General features: G+C 37.7%; 1 protein-coding gene across 1 annotated transcript in view; it reads right to left on the bottom strand.

Annotated features, from left to right (window-relative positions):
- klhdc8a (kelch domain containing 8A) overlaps positions 1-9090 on the bottom strand; it is a 44260-nt gene extending 35170 nt beyond the window's left edge. The window contains exons 1-2 of the mRNA XM_023292052.3: positions 8777-9090; positions 4755-4803 (exon numbers count right to left, since the gene is read on the bottom strand). The gene's annotated coding sequence lies outside the window, so the exon portion shown is untranslated. The remainder of the gene's footprint in view (positions 1-4754; positions 4804-8776) is intronic.
- Positions 9091-20477: the final 11387 nt, after the last annotated feature.

Below are 20477 nucleotides of genomic sequence, written 5' to 3'. Positions count from 1 at the left end.
GTAAAATAAGTCTGGGCAATAAAACAATAGTGATATGTATCGGCAATGGACACCTTATCAATATAGATAAGAAAATTATTTCATTGAATTTTATTCTTAAATACTTTACTTAAATGTATTAAATGTACATTTTTCCAGCCCAGCCCTATTGTAAAATCATGAATAAATGAAACAAATAACACTGCATTAAGTTGTCTTGGGACTCTTTGGTACAATAACCAGCTCAGTGATAAAATTCTGTCAATTAGTCGTACTTAATTTGTTCCCATTGTGCAGCTCAAAACAAGAAGCCTCATGCTTACAAATATAAAATGATAAGATTCAAGTGTGGCCAACTTACAGAGTTAATGGAATAGTATGATTTAGAATAGTACCTGATCTATCCTGTGATCTTGTACCTAGCAAAGACTGTTACCTCTTCTTTTTCTGAAGTTATCATCCATTGTTAATCAGTTGTTAAAGATATGAGCCACTTCACGTCACTTACACTCTATTTATCAAGGTCTCCCAGCCAATGTAAGTACAAACAAGTCGCACACTGGCAGCCAAATAAGGGGCAGCAAGGGGTTATGAGGGGGGAATGATAAAAATCCGCCTCTCCCCACACTTAAAAACCCCAACTTCCTTACCCTTAATATGTATACATGTATTTGATGTGCTAGAGGACATTAACAAAATAAGCAATCAACGCCATGGCTGAGCATTTCCAACTTAAAACTGTACCAGCTACAGTCTCAGAAACACAGACTGAGACTTTCTAGGTTTCATTGGTAACAAACAAGCTATTTTAAGGTTGAAAGAGACATGCATTTTTAAAGGACTTTACAACCTGAGAAGACTCTGGGGACTACGAGAACCATTCACAACACTTTCCACACTATCTCTTCTGATACACCATAAGCTTTGAATGGCACAATCACATTGATTATAGGTTAGGATTACCTATTATGTATTTGCGTTACACATGAAACCAATGTAATCCAGTCGGATAATAGACAACATCTGGGCTTGTTCAGTAAGTGGCTACTGAAATATTTACATCTACTTGTATTGCAATCACCATTTCCAACATGAGTTGACCCCACCACCACCAGCCCACAACTTAAACAAATATAAGGAAGTCAAAAGACATTAAAGAAACATGTAAAGTACATCTTACGTTGACAAGGATAAGAGGAAATAGGATAAATCACTTTCTCATAAATGGAGCTGGTTTTCTATTTTATTACTGAGGGCCTCATGATGATTTTAGCCACCGTTTGAAAAACAAGTAATTAACCATATCGCAGATACCTACAGAAAATTTTATGCAATCCACAAACTTGCTCTTTGAAGCTCAGATGCACAGACATCTTAATGAGTTTGGATCTGAGAGTTGGATGCAGTTGAAGCTGTGGAGGCTAATCAGAGGATGTGGCAACATTTTTAACGTTGCTGCACCAGAAGCCATGGAGACGAGACGGAAATAGATGCTGGCGCTCAGGAAACAGCAAACATTAGCAGAGCTGAGAAAATGAAGCTTGATGTATGCTTGGACATATCGTGACTGCACCAAAGAACATGCTTGGGTACATAAGGTCAATGTATATTCAATTACCACTGCACTGTATTGTGTCCCTGAAGCACTTCCCCCATCCCCAGCTCAAACACTCCTATATTCAGGCCATAGTATTTCTGCTTGCCTTCTCTGACTGCTGTGCAGCAGTCAAATTAGCAAGTGAAGCAGTGCTGAGAAGGCTTGAGTGAAGAAAAAAACAGAAGAGGAAGAAATGCAAAGAGAAAAAATGAAGGAGAGGTAAAAAGGGTAGGGTAGTAATAGTGAGAGGTGAGAGAAGTAGGCTAAGTTAATGGATGGAGGATATTACATTGAGGGATAATGAGAGGGAGGGACAGCTTAATTAGGAGGACTGACAGAGGCTGGGGTAGCAAAGCTAAAGGGTTATATGGAACAGTAGCTCTATTACAGAGGGGAGTTGGGGACATCATAATCCCTCTGGCCTTATAAGTAATTACTATGTGATAGAGAGAGTGAATGGGAAAACCTATCTACTGTCAGCAGAATTGGAATTAACTCCCTAACGGTTTCTTCACTGCACCATGCTTGTGTGTTTGTGCGTGTGTGTTTATTGCACTTCTAGCCTTTTAACAGTTCGGTGGTTGACTTTTAGAGTGGCAGCATTTGTGTGCATTGAGGAAATATACACTACTACAGAGAGAGTTAGTTTAGGTTCGGGAGGTATGTTTATAGGCACAATAATCTTTAGAATACACAAAATTTGTGTTTCCCTCTTCTCTGTGTGAGTGGATTGCAAAACAGCAGGATACCTAGACAGTGTATTCTGGGCCTTTAACACAGCAAACAGGCTGCCTTTCATCTACCTGTCCTACAAATACACAGTGACCAGGCTGCTCGCCTGCAGTCCGGTATAAAAACATTCACACTGTTAGGTAGCAGAAGATAAAAACTAACATAATGTGTCCCGGTGGATCACTAGCTCCTGTGCTGCCACCGAATAATTTAGCTTGCAGTGTGTTGAGTACAAGCAGGCCATTTTTATGATTAAAAATAAGCCAACTGACCTGATGACATAAAGTTGCTTACATTTGCACTGTTGTACTGTTAACAAATGTTGAGAAGTTATTCCAGACGCTTGCCTTTCTTGAGAACTCAGAGGTATTGGGGTTGGCAAGCGTACATTCCCAGATGCTTTAGAACGTCATATTTCTTCTGTTTACCTTGCGATTTCTGCAATTAAAAGATAATTTACTCTAATTGAGGCAGTGGCAAATTGATGTATCTGTTACTTAAAGTGGCCTTTCTGGATTAAATTTCATTCTCATCAGTACCAGAAGCAACATATTCCCAACAACACAGTCCTTTACCTAGCTAGCCAATGAAGGAATATGTCTGTCTGTGTCTAGATGCTCATCTGACATCTCGACAACTATATGTCTGATCGTCTTCAAACTTGGTGGGATTATCACTGAGTTTGACGTACATCAAATAAACGGGCATCAGCGGGCCTTCAGCTGCCTGTGGGCAGAGCCCAAGTTGCCCCTGTTGCTAGGCAACATTGTCAAAAGCAAATGTATAATGTCATGCGATGATATCACTCTTGGCATTATATTGTTGTCCTCTGACTGAGCACTGCACTAGTGTTGTTTCAACACAGAACCTATTTTGGTCTGACTACCCACTAAACAGCGGCCTGCTTCATTTATAAAGCAGGGAAACTACACTGTCTGAAAGTACCGGGTGCTGTTTACATGTTTAATTAGGCTTGGTCAGCTAATTGGAAAAACTGATTAATTAACACGAAGACTTTCTAACATCCCAGCCTCCCAACTCTGCACAGATGCAGTCCTAGCTGGCATGTTTTACCAATGTAACACAACTATGAAGACAGCAACGATCAGCTCAACGTTGGAGAAACAGAAGCAGTCAAACAAGAAGGAGCTGGCACAGAAAAAAGGAGCCTCATGTCTGTCATGTTGGCACAACTTCATTTCAGTAAACAACACACAGAATGAGGTTACATACAAATGCTGCAAGAAAACCACTGACACTCCCAAGGCAGGCACAGACAATTTTTGTTTCATTATTTTACACAGCAATGTGCACGTACTAGAAGTGTTCGTGAACGCTGCTCCATAGGCTAAGATTATTGAATTTTGTTAGAAAGTGCAAAGGCCTACAGTGCTTAAGCTATTTATGTTTTGATTTCTTGAAGAAATGTGAAACAATTCTGTAGTTTCATCTTCTAATTCAAAGAAAAATGAACAGGATTTGAACTGTGCAGTGCAAATTAACAAAAAAGGATTACTTTGAATATAGATTTTGTATACCAGTGTATTCATTAAGTCAATTACAGATAAAAATCTGACAATTAATTGTGATGGCAATATTAAGTGATATTGTCTCACCATACATTACATTCTTTTTCTTCATTCTGTTCATCTCTTAAGTCTATTAGGTTTCATTCCAGCCAATGGTGAACACTTATCCAATCTTCTGCCAATCTTTATAACATGGAGAGTATTATTTCAAACAGTAACATTTATCTGGGCTTACTTAAGTTTTGTATTTATATTGTTGACAACAACACACTTTGGAAACTTGCGCTTAAGTTTTCATGTAGATTATGAAAGCGAGAGCCTGAGCTTTCATCAGGGTGCCTTAGATGTGTGTTGAAGGGCCTGTTGGACCAGAGCCTGCCACTGCTATAAAAAGAATAAACACTGCAAAGAGTGGAATTTAGTTAGTATCCAAGAAATGTCATTTTCTGTTTTGTGATAAGATGAAATGATCCAAAGCATGTGCCACCAGCTGTCGAACAAAAAAACAGAGCATTGCTACCAGCTTGAAAATTTTAAATGTCACTAACCTTAGATAGCAAGCCATGACTCATCATCCCAGTATTACTAATTGGCACAAACACAGTGCATTAATTTAAAATTTTCCCCTATCTTTGAGAGGAAGAAGGTCCATTCTCGGTTTGTCTTACATAAAAATGATCAGGCAAATGTTGCAGTGAGGTTTGCACTCATTTTACACAACATAACACTGCACACTATGTACAGAAACAGACTGAAATTATATTAGGGAGTGTGTGTGGAAGGAGGTAAACAATGCATGCTGAAACAAGAAAGGATGGGAGCATGAAGTAGAAGTGAACGGGGCAGAGTGAAGAGGAAAGTGGAGATGTCGGATATGAGACTCTTCAACCAGAAGAAAAATAATGACAATACTGTACCTTCAAATGGAAATCACGCAGGAAACCATGGAGAATTCCTCAGCCTTACCTGTGAAGTGAAGAAGATGGCACTATAAACTTGGCACCACATTATCTTTTATGGGTTTAGAAGCCTTACACTTCATTTATACCTATTTTTTCATAGGTGCATTATTTGAACACTAACACTGACTCGAACAACGGTATGCGTTTGGTAGGTCCTCCCTTTATTAACAAACAGAGGGAAAAGGGGGAAATATTTTCTGAGGAGTTGGTGGAGATCAAAGCAGAGTGACGATTGGACTTCTATTACCCAGCTGACCAGAAATGTGACTTCAAGTGAATGTTGCTGCTTCTCTACTGCATGTGTAAGCATGCAATTATTTGCTAACATGGCAGCGATAAAGAAATAAAAACTAGTTTTGTGTCTATATGAAACTGCACTTGGTCTCTTAAATTCTATTCTACATACTTAGGTTGCATTCTCATTATCATTGATGTAATAGCCACTTAGGACGATGGCTTTGTTTACATGGCCGGTTGTACGCCACATTGGATTGTGCTACATTTGCTTTCTTTCGTTTGTGTTGTTTTGCTGGAAACTTTTTGCCCTTCGGTATGGCTCCCAAGTGTAAGTCAGACTTTTGTCTTGTCAGGTTATGATTTTACCACTGTGTTAGTGTAGCTGAGTGACATAGGCACTTATGTAATATGTATGTGAGTTCCAACTTACGGCGAAAATCATGTTACGCCACGCTGTAGGAACGGAATTTCAATGTAAGTCGAGACCCCCTGTATTTTCTTTCCAGTACATCTAGGTAGACAAATGTGTTTTCCAATTAAGTAAATTTGACATAAAAATGCCTTATTTTGCAAGTAATTTTTGGTCGTAGACCTGTCTGAGCTGCTGCACTGCAGGAAGCGAATAGGGAGAATCGATGCTTCTCTGTGCACAGCTGTCTCGTAGCAGTACATGTGAGGCATTTATGGAACATAAGAAAATTGTAACATCGAGGTATTTAGGGAACCTTTGTGAATTGTAGCGCTTTTCAGTGCATCTCAGATTTTCTGGTAATGTCAGTAAATTGTGGTGTAGTCTGCATGCGAGGGATACTTGTAAATTATAGCTTGAGAAAATAACCTTAGTTACTCTATCCCCCTCTAGTCTCTGCATGCACATCAGTCACACCACACCACCTCCCATCACAAGTGCATTTTCAACCTGTGGGAATCACTGAGATATGATAAAACAGCCATTATTATACACTGCATTTATTGCACAGAGTGTGGCCAAAGCATGGCTGGGAACACAGCGTTTGTTGTCGGAGCATCGATGTCATATTAATATTCAAAAGCTTGTTGAGTGCTGTGACAGGTGTACAGCATGCTGCAGTGTTTCAGGACCAGACAACAATGAACCAAAGCAGTGATGAGTCAGAAATTGCAATAAAATTCACCACTGCTCATACTATAGCCAAAGAACTACGGTACCTTTACTAACTTTAAGACCCAGGTCATCTTCATTAGAAAGAACGGGTGAAAACATCTATCTGCACCTTCAGTCCTGTTTAAAATTTTAACAATTTGTAATTTGAAATTACCAAAAGGTGAAACTTAAAATGTATTATTCAGCACCAGAAGTTAAGCACACCAGTGCAACTGATGTAAAAAGTTAGTCTGGAGCCCTTAGTTGAGTTGAGAATTTTCGACTTTAGAGCAAAGTGTGAAAGCAGAAGAGAGACACGATCTCCCTGAGGGAGAAGGGAGGAGGAAGAAATGTCATTCTTCTTCTTTTACATCTGTGCTGAGCCTGAACCTAGACAGACTGAAGACAGACAAGCGTGGTGAATATAGAGTAAGTGACCTTTCAGACAAGGCCTGGAAGGTCTTTATATTCACTGTCATCGCTGTCATGCAGACTGTAAGAATAGATCCATCATCATCCATCATCATTTCATGGGCTGGAGAAGGAGTTTCAAAAAACTAGTCAACTATGACAAATGATGTAAACAATCCAAAAGTATTCAAAGACTTTAGAAACTCAGTTGCTGCTCTATGAGGACTTAAAAATTAATGCAGTCTTTTTTGTAAAAATAAAATCCACTTCATGGCCATCGTAATGTACTAGTTTGAAGATGAGACTAAATTATATTTTTGACATTTCTGGTACTACTATGCTGTTATACTGAGAGGTTCGATTCAACAGAGTTTCACATAATAAGGTGCAAAATGTACAAAGTTAGACAGAGAAACCCAACAAATCCAAAGTTTATTTTGGATCCCCTTTGAGCAAGCACTTGGGGAAGCCTCCAGCAGAACCAAACTGGAAACACCTCAGTAAACCTTCGTAACCTTCATGAAGGCACTGTTTTTCACACAGACGCTGTGTTAGACTGCATTAGTTTTAGCCCAGTGCAGCCAATAAACTTGACAACCAAGTGTTTATTGAATTATGAATGTGACCTTTTTTTCCCCCCATTTCTCCCCATATGTTTTCTCTACAATACTGCTTACATAATATGGTACTTGATCACATGTGGTATTCTTTGATATAATACGAATAACATTTAGCCATCTCTCGAATATGTGCTTTGAATAAACAAGTTTATGACAAGCTGTTGGTGAGGTAGTTTCGTATTATTCACAATCTTTACACTGTATATCTTAGAAAAGGTGTGACAGTTGAAGAAAATGCAATAAATAAAGCAAAAATAAACAGTTTAATACACTAAACAATATTAATACAACCCCTTCTATATACTTATTATTAGTAGTTTTATTATTACTATTATTGTTTTTATGACTATACTGTATTTAGACATTTTAAAAATGTTTTTACTACTATACTACTTACATAATATGGTACCTGATGTGTGTCATTTTGATATGATGCTAACAACATTTAGCTAACTCTTAAGTATGTGTTTTAAATAAACAAGTTTGAGACTAGTGCGAGCTGTTGTTTGGCTTGTCATGCAGGCTGTTCAGTACCTTAAAATTACATATCTCTTAGAAGTGGTGTTACAGTATAAAAAAAACACAAATAAACTATTCAATACACTAAACAATATTAATCCTAGCACCCCTTCTATATGTTTATTATTGTTATTATTATTATTATTATTATTATTATTATTATTATTGTTATTGTTGTTGTTGTTGTTGTTGTGTTGTATTCAGACTTTAAAAAAAGTTTTTACTACATTATTCCTTATATAGTGTGGTACTTGATGTGTGTCACTTTGATATGATGCTAATAACATTTAGCTAACTCTAAAGTATGAGTTTTGGATAAACAAGTTTGTGCAAGATGTTGTGTAGCTTGTAATGGAGGCTGCTATGTACCCTTAAATTGTATAATATCTCCTGGAAATGGTGTTACAGTATTAGAAAAATTGTTAAAACAAAGCAAAAATAAACAGTTCAATATAAAAAACAATACACAAACAATATTAATACAGCACCTCTTCTATGTGCTTATAATTGTTACTACTGTAATAATAATAATAATAATAATAATAATAATAATAATAATAATAATAATGTTGTACTGTATATAGACTTTTCAACAAATGTTTTTTACTACATTACCTCTTACATAATTTAGTACTTGACGATGTGTGTCACATTGATATGATACTAACAACATATAGCCACCTCTCAAGTATGTGTTTTGGATAAACAAGTTTGTGCAAGATGTTGTTTAGCTTGTAATGGAGGCTGTTTGGTGGCTACATAACCTACAAACTGCATAATGTTCACTACAAATGGTTTTTAAAAACAGCTAAAAACAAAGCAAAAACCTATTGTCACCTTCTCCAAAATAGTTTTCAAATTAGCCACATTAGCTTAACTGTTTGTTCGTCTCGTGAACCAGCCGAAGTTTAGCATAAATGACAGTTAACTTTCTCGGTTTCTAACGTGTACTCTAAACACTGTAACGAGTAACGAAATACTGCTAACGTTACTTCACAACGGGACTCATTGTTTTCATCCATGACATCCCCCAGTTATTTCCCCCCACCCCGAGTCGAGCTACTTACTTTCCCCGTCTCTGTTGCCTCTTCCCTCGGCTCGTGTCGCTCCTGCTTCTCCCTCCTTCTGGAAGCGAGACGAGGGAGCGGGAAGAGGAGGTGATCCGGCAGGAGGAGGAGGAGGAGGACCGGGAGACGAGGCTCTCCGTGGCAGGAGGAGATCGGGCTGGAAGCTACGGCGGAGCTCCGCTCAGCGAGCCTCATATATCGCCAATATGTGGGTCAGGGATGAAGTATTCATCTGTTAGCTTTGATCGCACAAGTTCACGTTGGCTCCGTGTGATGGTGCGATCCGCAGAGAGAGGGAGACAGTGTGGTGTTGTGGTAACCTATATTTGGTACAGAGGAGCCCACTGACACTGTTTCAGGTGTCTGCTGGAACAGATGTTGTACACTGAATTTAAGTGTTTACTAGTGTTTAACATGATCTGAGGTTATATCATAAATAAGGCTCCTGACACCTACTGTTCAATATAGTAAGCAATAATAATACAAACACTCCTGTATGCTTATTATTATGATTATTTATTGTTATATTGTATTTAGACTTTTTTAATAATCTTTTTTTTTGTGAAGATCTGCTGATTAGAGGGTACATTATACATATTTCATAGTAAATCCAAAGGCACTGATCAACTTCTGACATCTACTGTTCAACACAAGCAACCCTTGTAAGCTTTTTAAAAAACTGTTATACTATATTTGAACTTTTTAATGTGTTGGTTTTTTGATAAAGATCTGCTGATCTGAGGCTTCATGATAAATATTTTAGATAAATTCATAGGCACTGATCACCTTCTGACATCTACTACTGAATATACTAAACAATAATAATACAAAAACTCCTTCTATATGCTTATTATTACTATTTTTTAATTGTTACATTGTATTTAGACTTTTAAATAATTTTTTTGGTGAAGATCTGCTGATTTTAAGTTACTTTATACATATTTAATCGTAAATACAAAGGCACTGATAAACTTCTGACATCTACATATTCAATACAAGCAGCCCTTATCAGCTTTTTAAAATAATGTATTTATTGTGATACTATACTTTGACTTTTTAATGTTTTTTTTATGAGGGTTTGCTGATCTGAGGCTACATCATTAATATTTTATAGATGAATCCAAAGGCTTCTGACATGTACTGTTCAATACACTGAACAATATTATTTTGAGTACCCTCCTGTACTCTTATTATTGTCATTTTTTGTTGCTATAATGCATTAAGCCTTTTTATATTATTTTTTTAAAAATTAAATTCTGCTGATTTGAGGTCACATTATGAATATTTCACAAATAAATCCAAAGGTATTGATCAACTTCTGACATCTACAATATTAATACAAGCACAATTTCTATTCTCTTATTATTGTTGTTTTTTGTTGTTGTAATGCAATAAGCCTTTTTAAACTCATAAAAAAAATTCTGCTGATTTGAGGTTACATTATGCATATTTCATAGATCAATCCCAACGCACTGATAACCTTCTGACATCTACTGTTCAACACAAGCATCCCCTCTATATGCTTCTTATTATTATTATTTATATTATGGTACTGTATTTAGACTTTTTAATGCTGTTTTTGATGAAGAAGTGCTAATTTCATAGATAAATCCAAAACACTGGTCACCCTCTGACATCTACTGTTAAACAATATTAATACAAGCTCTGCTCCTATATATTTATTTTTATTATTGTTGTTGTTTTTGTAATGTACTCAGACCTTTAGACCTGCTGATCTGAGGCTGCATTGTAATTATTTCCAAAGGCACTGATCACCTTCTGACATCGACTGTTCAACACAAACATCCCTTCTATATGTTTATTGTTAGTTATTTTTATTGTTAAACTGTATTTAGACTTTTTATACTCTTTTTTATGAAGATCTGCTGATCTGAGGTTGCATCATAAATATTTCATAGGTGAATTCAAATGCGCTGATCAACTTCTGACATCTACTGTTCACCACAATCACCCCTTTCATGTGTTTATTTTTTCTCATTATTGTTGTTAAACTATATTGAGAGCTTTTAATATTGTTCTTTTGGAGATCTGCTGATTTGAGGTTACATCATAAACATTTTAGATAAATCAAATGGCTCTGAACAACTTCTGACATCTACTGTTTAACATAAGAGCCCCTTTTATATGCTTCTTCTTATTCTACTTGTTCTTCTTCTTCCTCTTCTTATTATTAGTATTGTTATTATTGTTGTTGTAGATAGATAGATAGATAGATAGATAGATAGATAGATAGATAGATAGATAGATAGATAGATAGATAGATAGATAGATAGATAGATAGATAGATAGATAGATAGATAGATAGATAGATAGATAGATAGATAGATATTTTAGAATAAAATAAGACTATAAATTGGCTGCTATTTTGCACATTTCCTTATTTTTCATCTGCCTATCTATTTATTGTAGAATTTTTATGACTACTGTGAGAATTTTCTTCTCAGTTCTGTCGACACACCTTAGCTGTCCAAAGACCTTTTTCTTACTGCAGACATTTAGATGTGTCAGAGCAGGAGATGGATGTGATTAGTATCATTAATGATGGCTGGAGTTCATTAAGGTGAGCCAGTAGTCCATAGATACCACATGGCAGCTCCATATCAGTAGAAAAGTCCAGACATTGTGCTGCTTTCTTAGGCTCTAATGAAGGAAATACCAGAACCAAGCAACCAGTTGTTTTTTTTTTATGTCATAAGATTATATTTTCATCTCTGAAAAAAAAACAAAAAACTTGAAAATAAGTAAACCCTGTGGATGGTGCTTCTGGGCCAGCACTGTCATCTTACAGCTAAAAGAACCTTTCTTTGTGAGGTTTGCATGTTCTCCTTGTGCCTCCAGCAAATTCTTATCATCTTTTTATGAGTATACTTCATGTCCTGATGCATTTAGAGCTGTTTTACTGGAACAATATGACAACCATGACTCACCAGCCAATGGAGTATCAACACGTATATCTATAGTATCGTATATGTTGGCTCTCTGGAATGGCTTCTTGTGGTGCTAAATCTGTTTCCTGCTGTGATGAGTCTGAATGTCTAGAATGACAAATGTATCTTTCTACTTTTTCATGCACAGTTATGTCCCTGTTAAGATTTATCCTTTCTTTCTTTGTGTCTCTTTACCTTTAAACAAACCTGGTTACTCGTATCCTTGTATGATTTTTGTGATCAAATGAACTGAAGGATTAAAGAAATAGCTGTCTTGCCAACGGTTTCTGTTGTTGGACCCAAATGTAGATGCCAACAACAGGTAATAAAGAAACAAAAAGCAAACTTTAATCAAAAAGGCGATACAAAAAAAACCAAACCTCAGTCCAGATAAATCAAAAACAGGAGGGCGGTCAAAAATTAACAAAAAATCCAAGAAGGTAACAAAAGCATGGCATAAACAGACGCAAAAAAAAAAAAAAAAAAAGTAAAGTAAAAACCCACAAGGAAAGGCAATTTTAAAATAAAACAGGAATGAACTGAAAAGGGACATAAAAACAAAATCACAGGAAACACAGAAAAAGAAAACACACAGGAGTGAATAGCAAAAAAAATAAACCAGAAATCAAAACCCAGGTTCATTAGAAGTTCCATTTGTATGTCAATGAGGGCCGGACCTCGATCATGTGAAGTCTAGCATGAGCTGTGGATTTTCAAAATGTACATCCATGTTAAAAATGTGTGTAAGTTGGAAGGATGCCTCAAAACTCACCTCCAAAAGCAGCATCCCATCTTCCTCTTTGGTGCTCAATCACCCGGCGGCCCCTTGAAGACGGCTCCCTTTTCTTTTTTTTGAGTTTATTTGTTGGCATTCTGCCTTATTTGACAGTGACAGTATAGACGCAGACAGGAATTGCAGGGACAGACAAAGGTGGTAACGACATGCAAGGTCACCCCAGCTGAAATTGAAGATGTTGCGATAATGTGGTTGCATCTTAACCAGACAGCCATCAGAAGCCCTGAACAACATTCTTTGTCACATTCACAACCTCTGTCACCTTCCTGCACAGCTCCACTCTGCTAATTTAAATACAGCATTTGTGAATAGAAACCGTGGGATAAAATGTGATTTTCAGAGCAATCAAATTGCCCTGATACAATAACTTTTCTACTCCCCAGAGTTAAAATAGTACTTAAATGTAACATCATTTAACTCTAAAAACCTATTTAACTGACATTAATCTGGCAACATGACACTGTACGCCACAAAATTGGGGGATGTTTTGTTTTTTTTAATGGGATATTCATATCTGTTGTATCTTGAAATTAGCGCATCTTAGTGCACACTAGTGTAATTGTCTTGGTTGTGACTCAGTCTGCTTGCTAAGGGCAAGTGATGATCAAGTAGCTTTGTCAAACATATAGTCAAAAATCAGTTCTGGATCAAAATTTGGAATCCTCCAAAAGTTCTCAAGAAAGAGTCTTCAAGAAGTCTCCAGAGTCTGAGGCGAATAATGTTTATTCAATACAGAGGCTGTAAGAACAAACATGAGCAGAATCTTGAGATTTTAACTGACTACACAAAGCGTTGCATTGTCTTTGATACTCATACAAACTTCTTCTAAACACTCTGCTTCTGATCTGGACAGCCACAACCCATCGTATTAAGACCCAATCAGGATATATGTGATGTAATCTTATCAAAAATTAGACTACCTCCTCTCTATTTATTTCTGCTAGGTTGGTATCATTTCTGCTTAGTTCAGCATGACGTAGGTTTCAACTTATGAGTGCAGATGAAGAGAGGGTATGCACTTCCTGTCTTATATATGGGCTCCACAGGCTTCCGTTGGGTTTCCACGGGATTATTTAGTGTACTCATAACTTCAGTTGATACGTTAGATCTCCCAATCTTATAATTGTTTGCTCTTAAATTTGTTTCACACATCCTGTTTCTCTGATTTTATCATTTGTTCAATCTTAAAATGCCACAACATCTTCAGGAATACAATGATTTTGATCACATTCAGGAATATGTATTCCTGGGCCATGAGAAATTTGGTTATAGTGGTGATACATATAGTTTTTTATATGTTCTCTGTTGTTTTGCATATGTTACTGGTGTAAACTGACACACTCACACACACACACATATATATATATATCTATATCTATCTCTCTCTCTCTCTCTCTCTCTCTCTCTCTCTATATATATATATATATATATATATATATATATATACACATGTGGGGTGGACAATTGATCACCATTTTGTAATGTGTATGTATATTTATATGTATATTTATATGTATATGAAAGGCGTGATTGTGCTGTGTAAAGGCCAGTCACCTCAGCAGGTTTTGGATATAAGGTGGCATAATCTACTTGGTTATTGTTTTTGAATACACAAAGTTAAATTTGGATGTTCAAATTCACTCGCACAAAGACTCCCATTTAAAGGTCAAGATAAGATCAATTACAGACAAAAATAATAATTTTGTCTTATCTAAATCTCATTATGTCAGGAATGACAGATGAATGAGTTTGACAAGTCTGCTGATTCCTGCTGATTATCTTTGCACGTCGATCAGCATGCAGTGGTCCACCATAGGCTCCAACTGATTATATAGGGTATGTAGAACATATTCTGACTGTTTATGGACCAACAGTAATGAAAGTTTCACTCATCACTGTGCTTCACTGCTGCGAATAAAGCAGTGGAGGAATTTCGCCTTGAGGTACTTCACATCACCTGCAATATCATTGTTTTCTACTCATGTAAGAATCTGCACTATATTGTTTTTCTACTTATAGAACAACCAAAAAAGCTATGCAATATTATTATTTTCCACATTCAGAGGAATCTAAGCAATACTCAGATGTTCTACAAGCAAAACATTGCACAATATTAACAATACTTCTGTATTTCTTCTTTGTTATATATTTTTTACTGATGTTTCCTACATTTTTGCACTGTCCCTGCTGTGGGATCAGTAAAGGATTTTCATACGGATTGATGATGAGACATTCTGTCTTCAGATGCTGCAGGGCTAATATGGGATGTGAGGTCAAGGGCAACAGACGGACAGCAGAAATAAGGACTGCTTCTTCAAAATAATTCTAGAGCTGAATGATATATGAACGGTGTGCACCCCCTTGGCATTAGAGATTTTAAGTTGAGATGGTTGAAGGGACAGCTAAGGCATTTGACAAAAGAAAACATTGCACTGTGTGCTTGCCTGATGCTATCTTGACACATTCTCATACTGCTGGACCAGTCTTTCCCTCGCAGTAGACAGATGGCTATAACTTCAGAAAGTGTTGCGATAGAATAGCACATGCACAAAGTGAAGCTAGTTTTTTTTCTTGAATGCCGTAGCTCTTCTTTTAACCGTCTCTTTTTTTGCACCCTTGGATACACAGAGACAAGATCGATCACGACCTAATTGTAAATCACAATCTGTGCTTACACCTCAGACAGGTGAGCTGTCACACAAAGTCACAGTTTATCAGCTGCAGTTAAATCATTTGTTACACAGCGGCAGGTTGAGTCCTGAGCTCCATCAAGGCTGTTTTCAAGCTATTTTAGGTCTACTGTTAGTACTAATCTGACATTTTTATGGTCAAGTTTATTATTTTTTCCATTTTTCTGCACAAAATTCAAAGCCTGCATTATTGTATGCATTTCTCAGAACTATGTATCGAACATAACATGTAATCTAACTAATAAAATAATGGCCACAGGTAGAATAACAAAGAAAACACTTTATACCATGAATTGGTAATATAATACATATGTACAGAATTTCATTCAGTTATCCAATCTATGGGCAGTAAGCACGTCCAGTTCAAGAATCCTATAGAGGTATAGACATGCCAACAGTGTAGATGCACGAAAAGTCTTTAAAATGTCTTACTTTAAAATAATGTTTTTTAAAAAATGTCAAAACAGTGGAGATGCCTAATCTGTCAATCTACACTCAAAGGACTTACATGAGCATCTGTGGTTTGTGATTACTGAGCTGATTGTGGTTTTGGTCGATGTCACTCTGTTAGTCTATGACATACAGCATGCTGTGTGCAACATAAAAAATGAAATATTTCATACCTATACGCATATGTTTTGGGAATACAATATACTGTAAATGTTGCAAGAAATAAGATTTGAATATATTCTGCCTTATATAAATATCCAGATCTAATAGTATCAGAAAAATGGCCAAAGCATTAAAACTATTGTTAAAGGCTTAAAGTTAAGGTTTTATAGTCCATATATGTTATACTTCCAACCCTTGTTTTTCTCTGTGTTTTTGTAGTTCCTGCTCTCTCAGCAGTAATGGCCACCATTCATCAGTCCAGCATCTACATGGTGTCACTTAAACTGTGTGATCTACTGAGACAGACAGTCCAGCCTTTGTGTTACTGTCAGGGTCTCTAGAAAATCAAGTCTGCCTTATTTTTTCTGCCTTGTTTTTTCCTTCCTCCCATCTGTGCCTCCACATCCTCTGCCCCCCTGCTATTTTTTAAAAGCCAGACAGAATGACTGTGGCCCAGAAATCCAGCGCTGAGGATGGCTACCAATTCACCGTCAGCACTGCTGTCCACCCTCCAGGGACCTAGCCTGATTACAGCACCATCATTTTCTTTCTTTCAGCTTTGGACACACACACACACACACACACACACACACACACACACACACACACACACACACACACACACACACACACACACACACACACAGTTGTGGCACTGCTCTCTAGATGCACATGTGTGCTTTGCAGCTCATTGAATATGCCTTTTCGACTGCAAGATTATTTTCAAAGCGCCTTGGATTCGTGTGGTCCCCTGTCACTGCATTTTTTAGGCTCTCTGAAGCCTCCGAGTGAGACAGAGATGACTGTGGAGATATTGTTGCCGATGACAGCTGGCCAGTCACATAATTGGCTTGTCGACATGTCACTCCCTATCACTGATGTTTCCATTGGAGCAGAACACTGGTCTTGGGGATAGGAATCCGCTGCTGCATCTATAATTCAACTGAGACTCAAACTGTCTGCAGCAAGCAGTTTTTACTTGGCAAAACTTGCAGCTTGTTGTACTTGGCACATGTATGAGGTTTACCAGGAACTGTAGCTGCAGGGTTCATCTCATACCAGGTCAACAGCAGCAGTAATTGGAGGTGCAAGTTGTTGTTTTTTTCCCTCCCAGATGGTGCAAAACAACTGTTAAACCTCACTCATGTAAGAAAACTCTCACTCACACATCAACTTACCTGCTAAAAAATGAGAACTCAAGCAACAAATCGATTCATGTGTTGCTGACAGATCAGTAGCAAACCTTGTACTGACTGACTGTTCACAGCAGAGCTTCCATTTCCATCCTTAGCAGGCCAAACCTATGTCCATGATACAACTGCAGTGTTTGAATGATTCACTAGTTGATTGCAGTTACAAATGGGAAGAGAAAATGTAGCATATGTCACATATATTCACCGTCCACTTTACTAGGTACATGTCACTAGTACTGGGTTGGATCCCCTTTTTCCTTCAGAACTACCTTATTTCTTTGTGACATAGATTCAACAAGGGGCTAAAAACATTCCTCAGAGATTTTGGTCCATATTGTGACGATAACTTCACACAGTTGCTGCAGATGTGTCAGTTGCACATCCATGATGCAAATCTCCTGTTCCACAACATCCTAAAGGTTCTCTACTGCATCGAGATCTGGTGATTGTGGAGGCCATTGGAATACAGTGGACTCATTACGTTCAAGAAAGTAGTTTGAGATGATTTGAGCTTTGTGACATGGAGCATTATCCTGCTGGAAGTAGACATTAGAAGCCATCAAGGAGGCATTTTCACCCAGAGAACTGCTGCTCACTGTTTTTTCTCTTTTTCGGACCATTCTCTGTAAACCCTAGAGATGGTTGTGTGTGAAAATCCCAGTAGATCAGCAGTTAGATTGAAAGACTCAGTCTCCCTCAGCATGGAAAATACCACACATTTCTGGAGAGATATTATGTCACTCCTCAGACATTTTTTTAGCTGCTCTTTGCTGGAGGGGTTGTGTTGCTCTACCTTTCTCTTTTTAGAATCACCCAAGGTGCTTAATTGGATTCAAGTCAGGAGACATGCTTGGCCAGGTCATATTTTTTTTACTTTTTTCTTCTTTAGAAACTCTTCCTGGAGTCTCACCTGTCAGCCTCATCCTGCAACAAGACTAGGAAGAAATAGTTCCATTAGTAACCCAAAAACTTCTTTAAACCGAAACAAGCCAGTTTTACGTTTCTGATTGTATGTAGTTTAAACAAATGGCAACATTTCGGTTGTTGCTGGGTGTACCTGAATTTTAGACACTCACTCTGCTTTCACTAATGCTTTTGTTTAAACAGAAGGAAATCCCTGCAGCCAAAATCTGACGTGAAGCCTGTTACAGCAGCAGATTATAGCCAATAGTGTTGGAATGTGATGCAATACAATCACATGTACAGTTAAAATATCCATAGCCTAATTTTGCTTTATTGGGAATTTTTTATTTGACCAATACCTAAGTGGTGAAATACAATAAGACAAGGGTTTTTTTTGGTTTGTTTTTTACGCTGTCTTTTGTCAGTTTTCCCAGAAGAAACCCATAGGTTAAATAAAAAATCACTCTAAATCTAAATTTTGCATGGGTATGAATACTTGTGGGCTTAACTGTGGGTGTGATATTGAAGTGTAACCAAGTACTGTAACTTGTGGAAGTATGTAAAAGTCATACATCACTATCCACAAGAAGCTAGAACCATGCTTTGTAGATAGAAGAATTCAACACACATTTAATTCATATCATGAGACAGGAGTGATCATCTTACTACCACTTTCTGCATTGTAAACACTTCTAATAATGCATTCACTTCAGACATTTATCATCTTCACAGAAACAGACTCTCTATAGCAATAGAATGCTAATAAAATTTCAACTGCACTTGTAAGAGGAGGAAGCTATAGCTGGCGTGAGCTCTAGACAATACTGTACATGTTCTGCAGAGTTTAGAGGTTACGAGGCAGTAAAGTCTTTTTCCATGCAACGACCAGAGTGAGCCTCAGGCAGAGCTTCACTTCTGGGGGCTGCCTTGCAAACCGCCTGCCTTCATCCACTTTGATCACAGAAGCGAGCTGAGGAAATTCAGGAGAGCTTGACTTCAATCATCCAGCGGAGCTCCGTCTGAAGAGGTTCTGTGTAGTGTAGCATCGAGTGCTGGGAGACTTTTGTATGGTAATTTGTTATGGATCTAGGGGGCGGTGGTGGTGGTGGTGGTAGTGGTGGCTGGGTGGAGTGTTGTGGTGGCTGGGCTGGGGGGGGGTTCAAAGAGACACTTTGAAGTTTGTCACATAGCCTACAGAGAGGGAACAGAGGGATAGTTAGTTAGTCTGGATAGTTTGGATGCACGGCGAGATTAGAATATACAGGATTAATTGTCCTGGCCCAGGCAGAGATCAAACAATGCATAAATTCCTTAGTTATGACCTTCAAGTTTGAGCAGCTTTGTACCACTCTGACTAGAGGAATTAATATGACAGCTGAGACTTTGCTTCTCCCTGTGAGGACCGACATCCACAGCATGCTGGGATCTGATGTCCTCCATTAGCTGCCTTCATGTCTACGCTTATTCCAGATATAGGGGTTTAGGCTGCTGTTACAAAGCACTGTGAAGCCATAATAATTGTCATAGAATACTAGATTAGAAAATTAGAATATTAGATTTTTCAGTAATGTGCTGTATTTATATGGTGTCTTTAGCCTCGTACGATGATCTTTGGGAGAAGAATCAGTGGAAGCAACGTTCTGAATCACAATTCTTGCCACAGATTTAGCTGAACTCATGACCACATGATTAGTTGTGCATGCGGTTGCCTGAATAAGAAGCCTGTCTATTCCACTTAAGGCTGAAAGACCAATTTACAAATCTCAGCATCGGGTTTCCGCTTTGATTTTATCATGAAGGTTCTGGTCATAAGTTGTCATTTGTATCTCTGCTGCTTTGATGCTTGTTGAGTTTCCACCCGACAAGATTTGCTGGATAATAATTGATTGCTTTAGAGCTCCGATCAGAGAGCACAGAGTCACCAAATGATGTCCAGCGTCTTTACTTAGTAAAAAGGAGACATTAACAGTACTGTACATAAAGATGGATGATATTTCCATGATGTCACTCAGAGGTTTCCTAAACAGTGACATTGAAACTTAATGTGTTGGTTCCAGGTGTTGTCATCTTGGCAGGCTCTGACTATTCCCAACTCCTGGCTAATCCAAAAATAGGCAGAGGTAAAGCTTTCAATGGAGTTGCAGTGGGCCATGCAAATATCTCTGGGTCATGGACTGTCCTGTGATGGTACCCAGTTGTCACTCAAAATGTCCATTTACTTGAACATGCATAACTTTAAACCTAAATTCAATTCAAATGGGTGAGTTACATAAAAATTCACCTCCTGTACCGTTGTCACAAACAAGGAAATTAGCTGTGGAGACCAAAACTTTTTTTTTGTGACAGGCTGTAAAGATTTATATTTCTTCTTCAAAGTTGGCCATTTCAACATGATGCTCTAAAGGGATTGACTCACTTTTGCAGCCTCCCTCAAGTTAAAGGAACTGCAGTTTTTTGTTCTTAGGTGTCGGCTTCATTTTTCAAGCTTGGAGGATGATTCCAGAAGGTTGTTTGCTGCACAAATAAATAGTTTTAATAGTCTTTGACATCAAAACATCC

Source organism: Amphiprion ocellaris, chromosome 5, assembly GCF_022539595.1.
Source record: "Amphiprion ocellaris isolate individual 3 ecotype Okinawa chromosome 5, ASM2253959v1, whole genome shotgun sequence".
Classification (NCBI taxonomy): Eukaryota; Metazoa; Chordata; class Actinopteri; family Pomacentridae; genus Amphiprion; species Amphiprion ocellaris.
The sequence above is the reverse complement of the archived record's forward strand: the minus strand, read 5'-3'. Positions and strand labels throughout refer to the sequence as shown.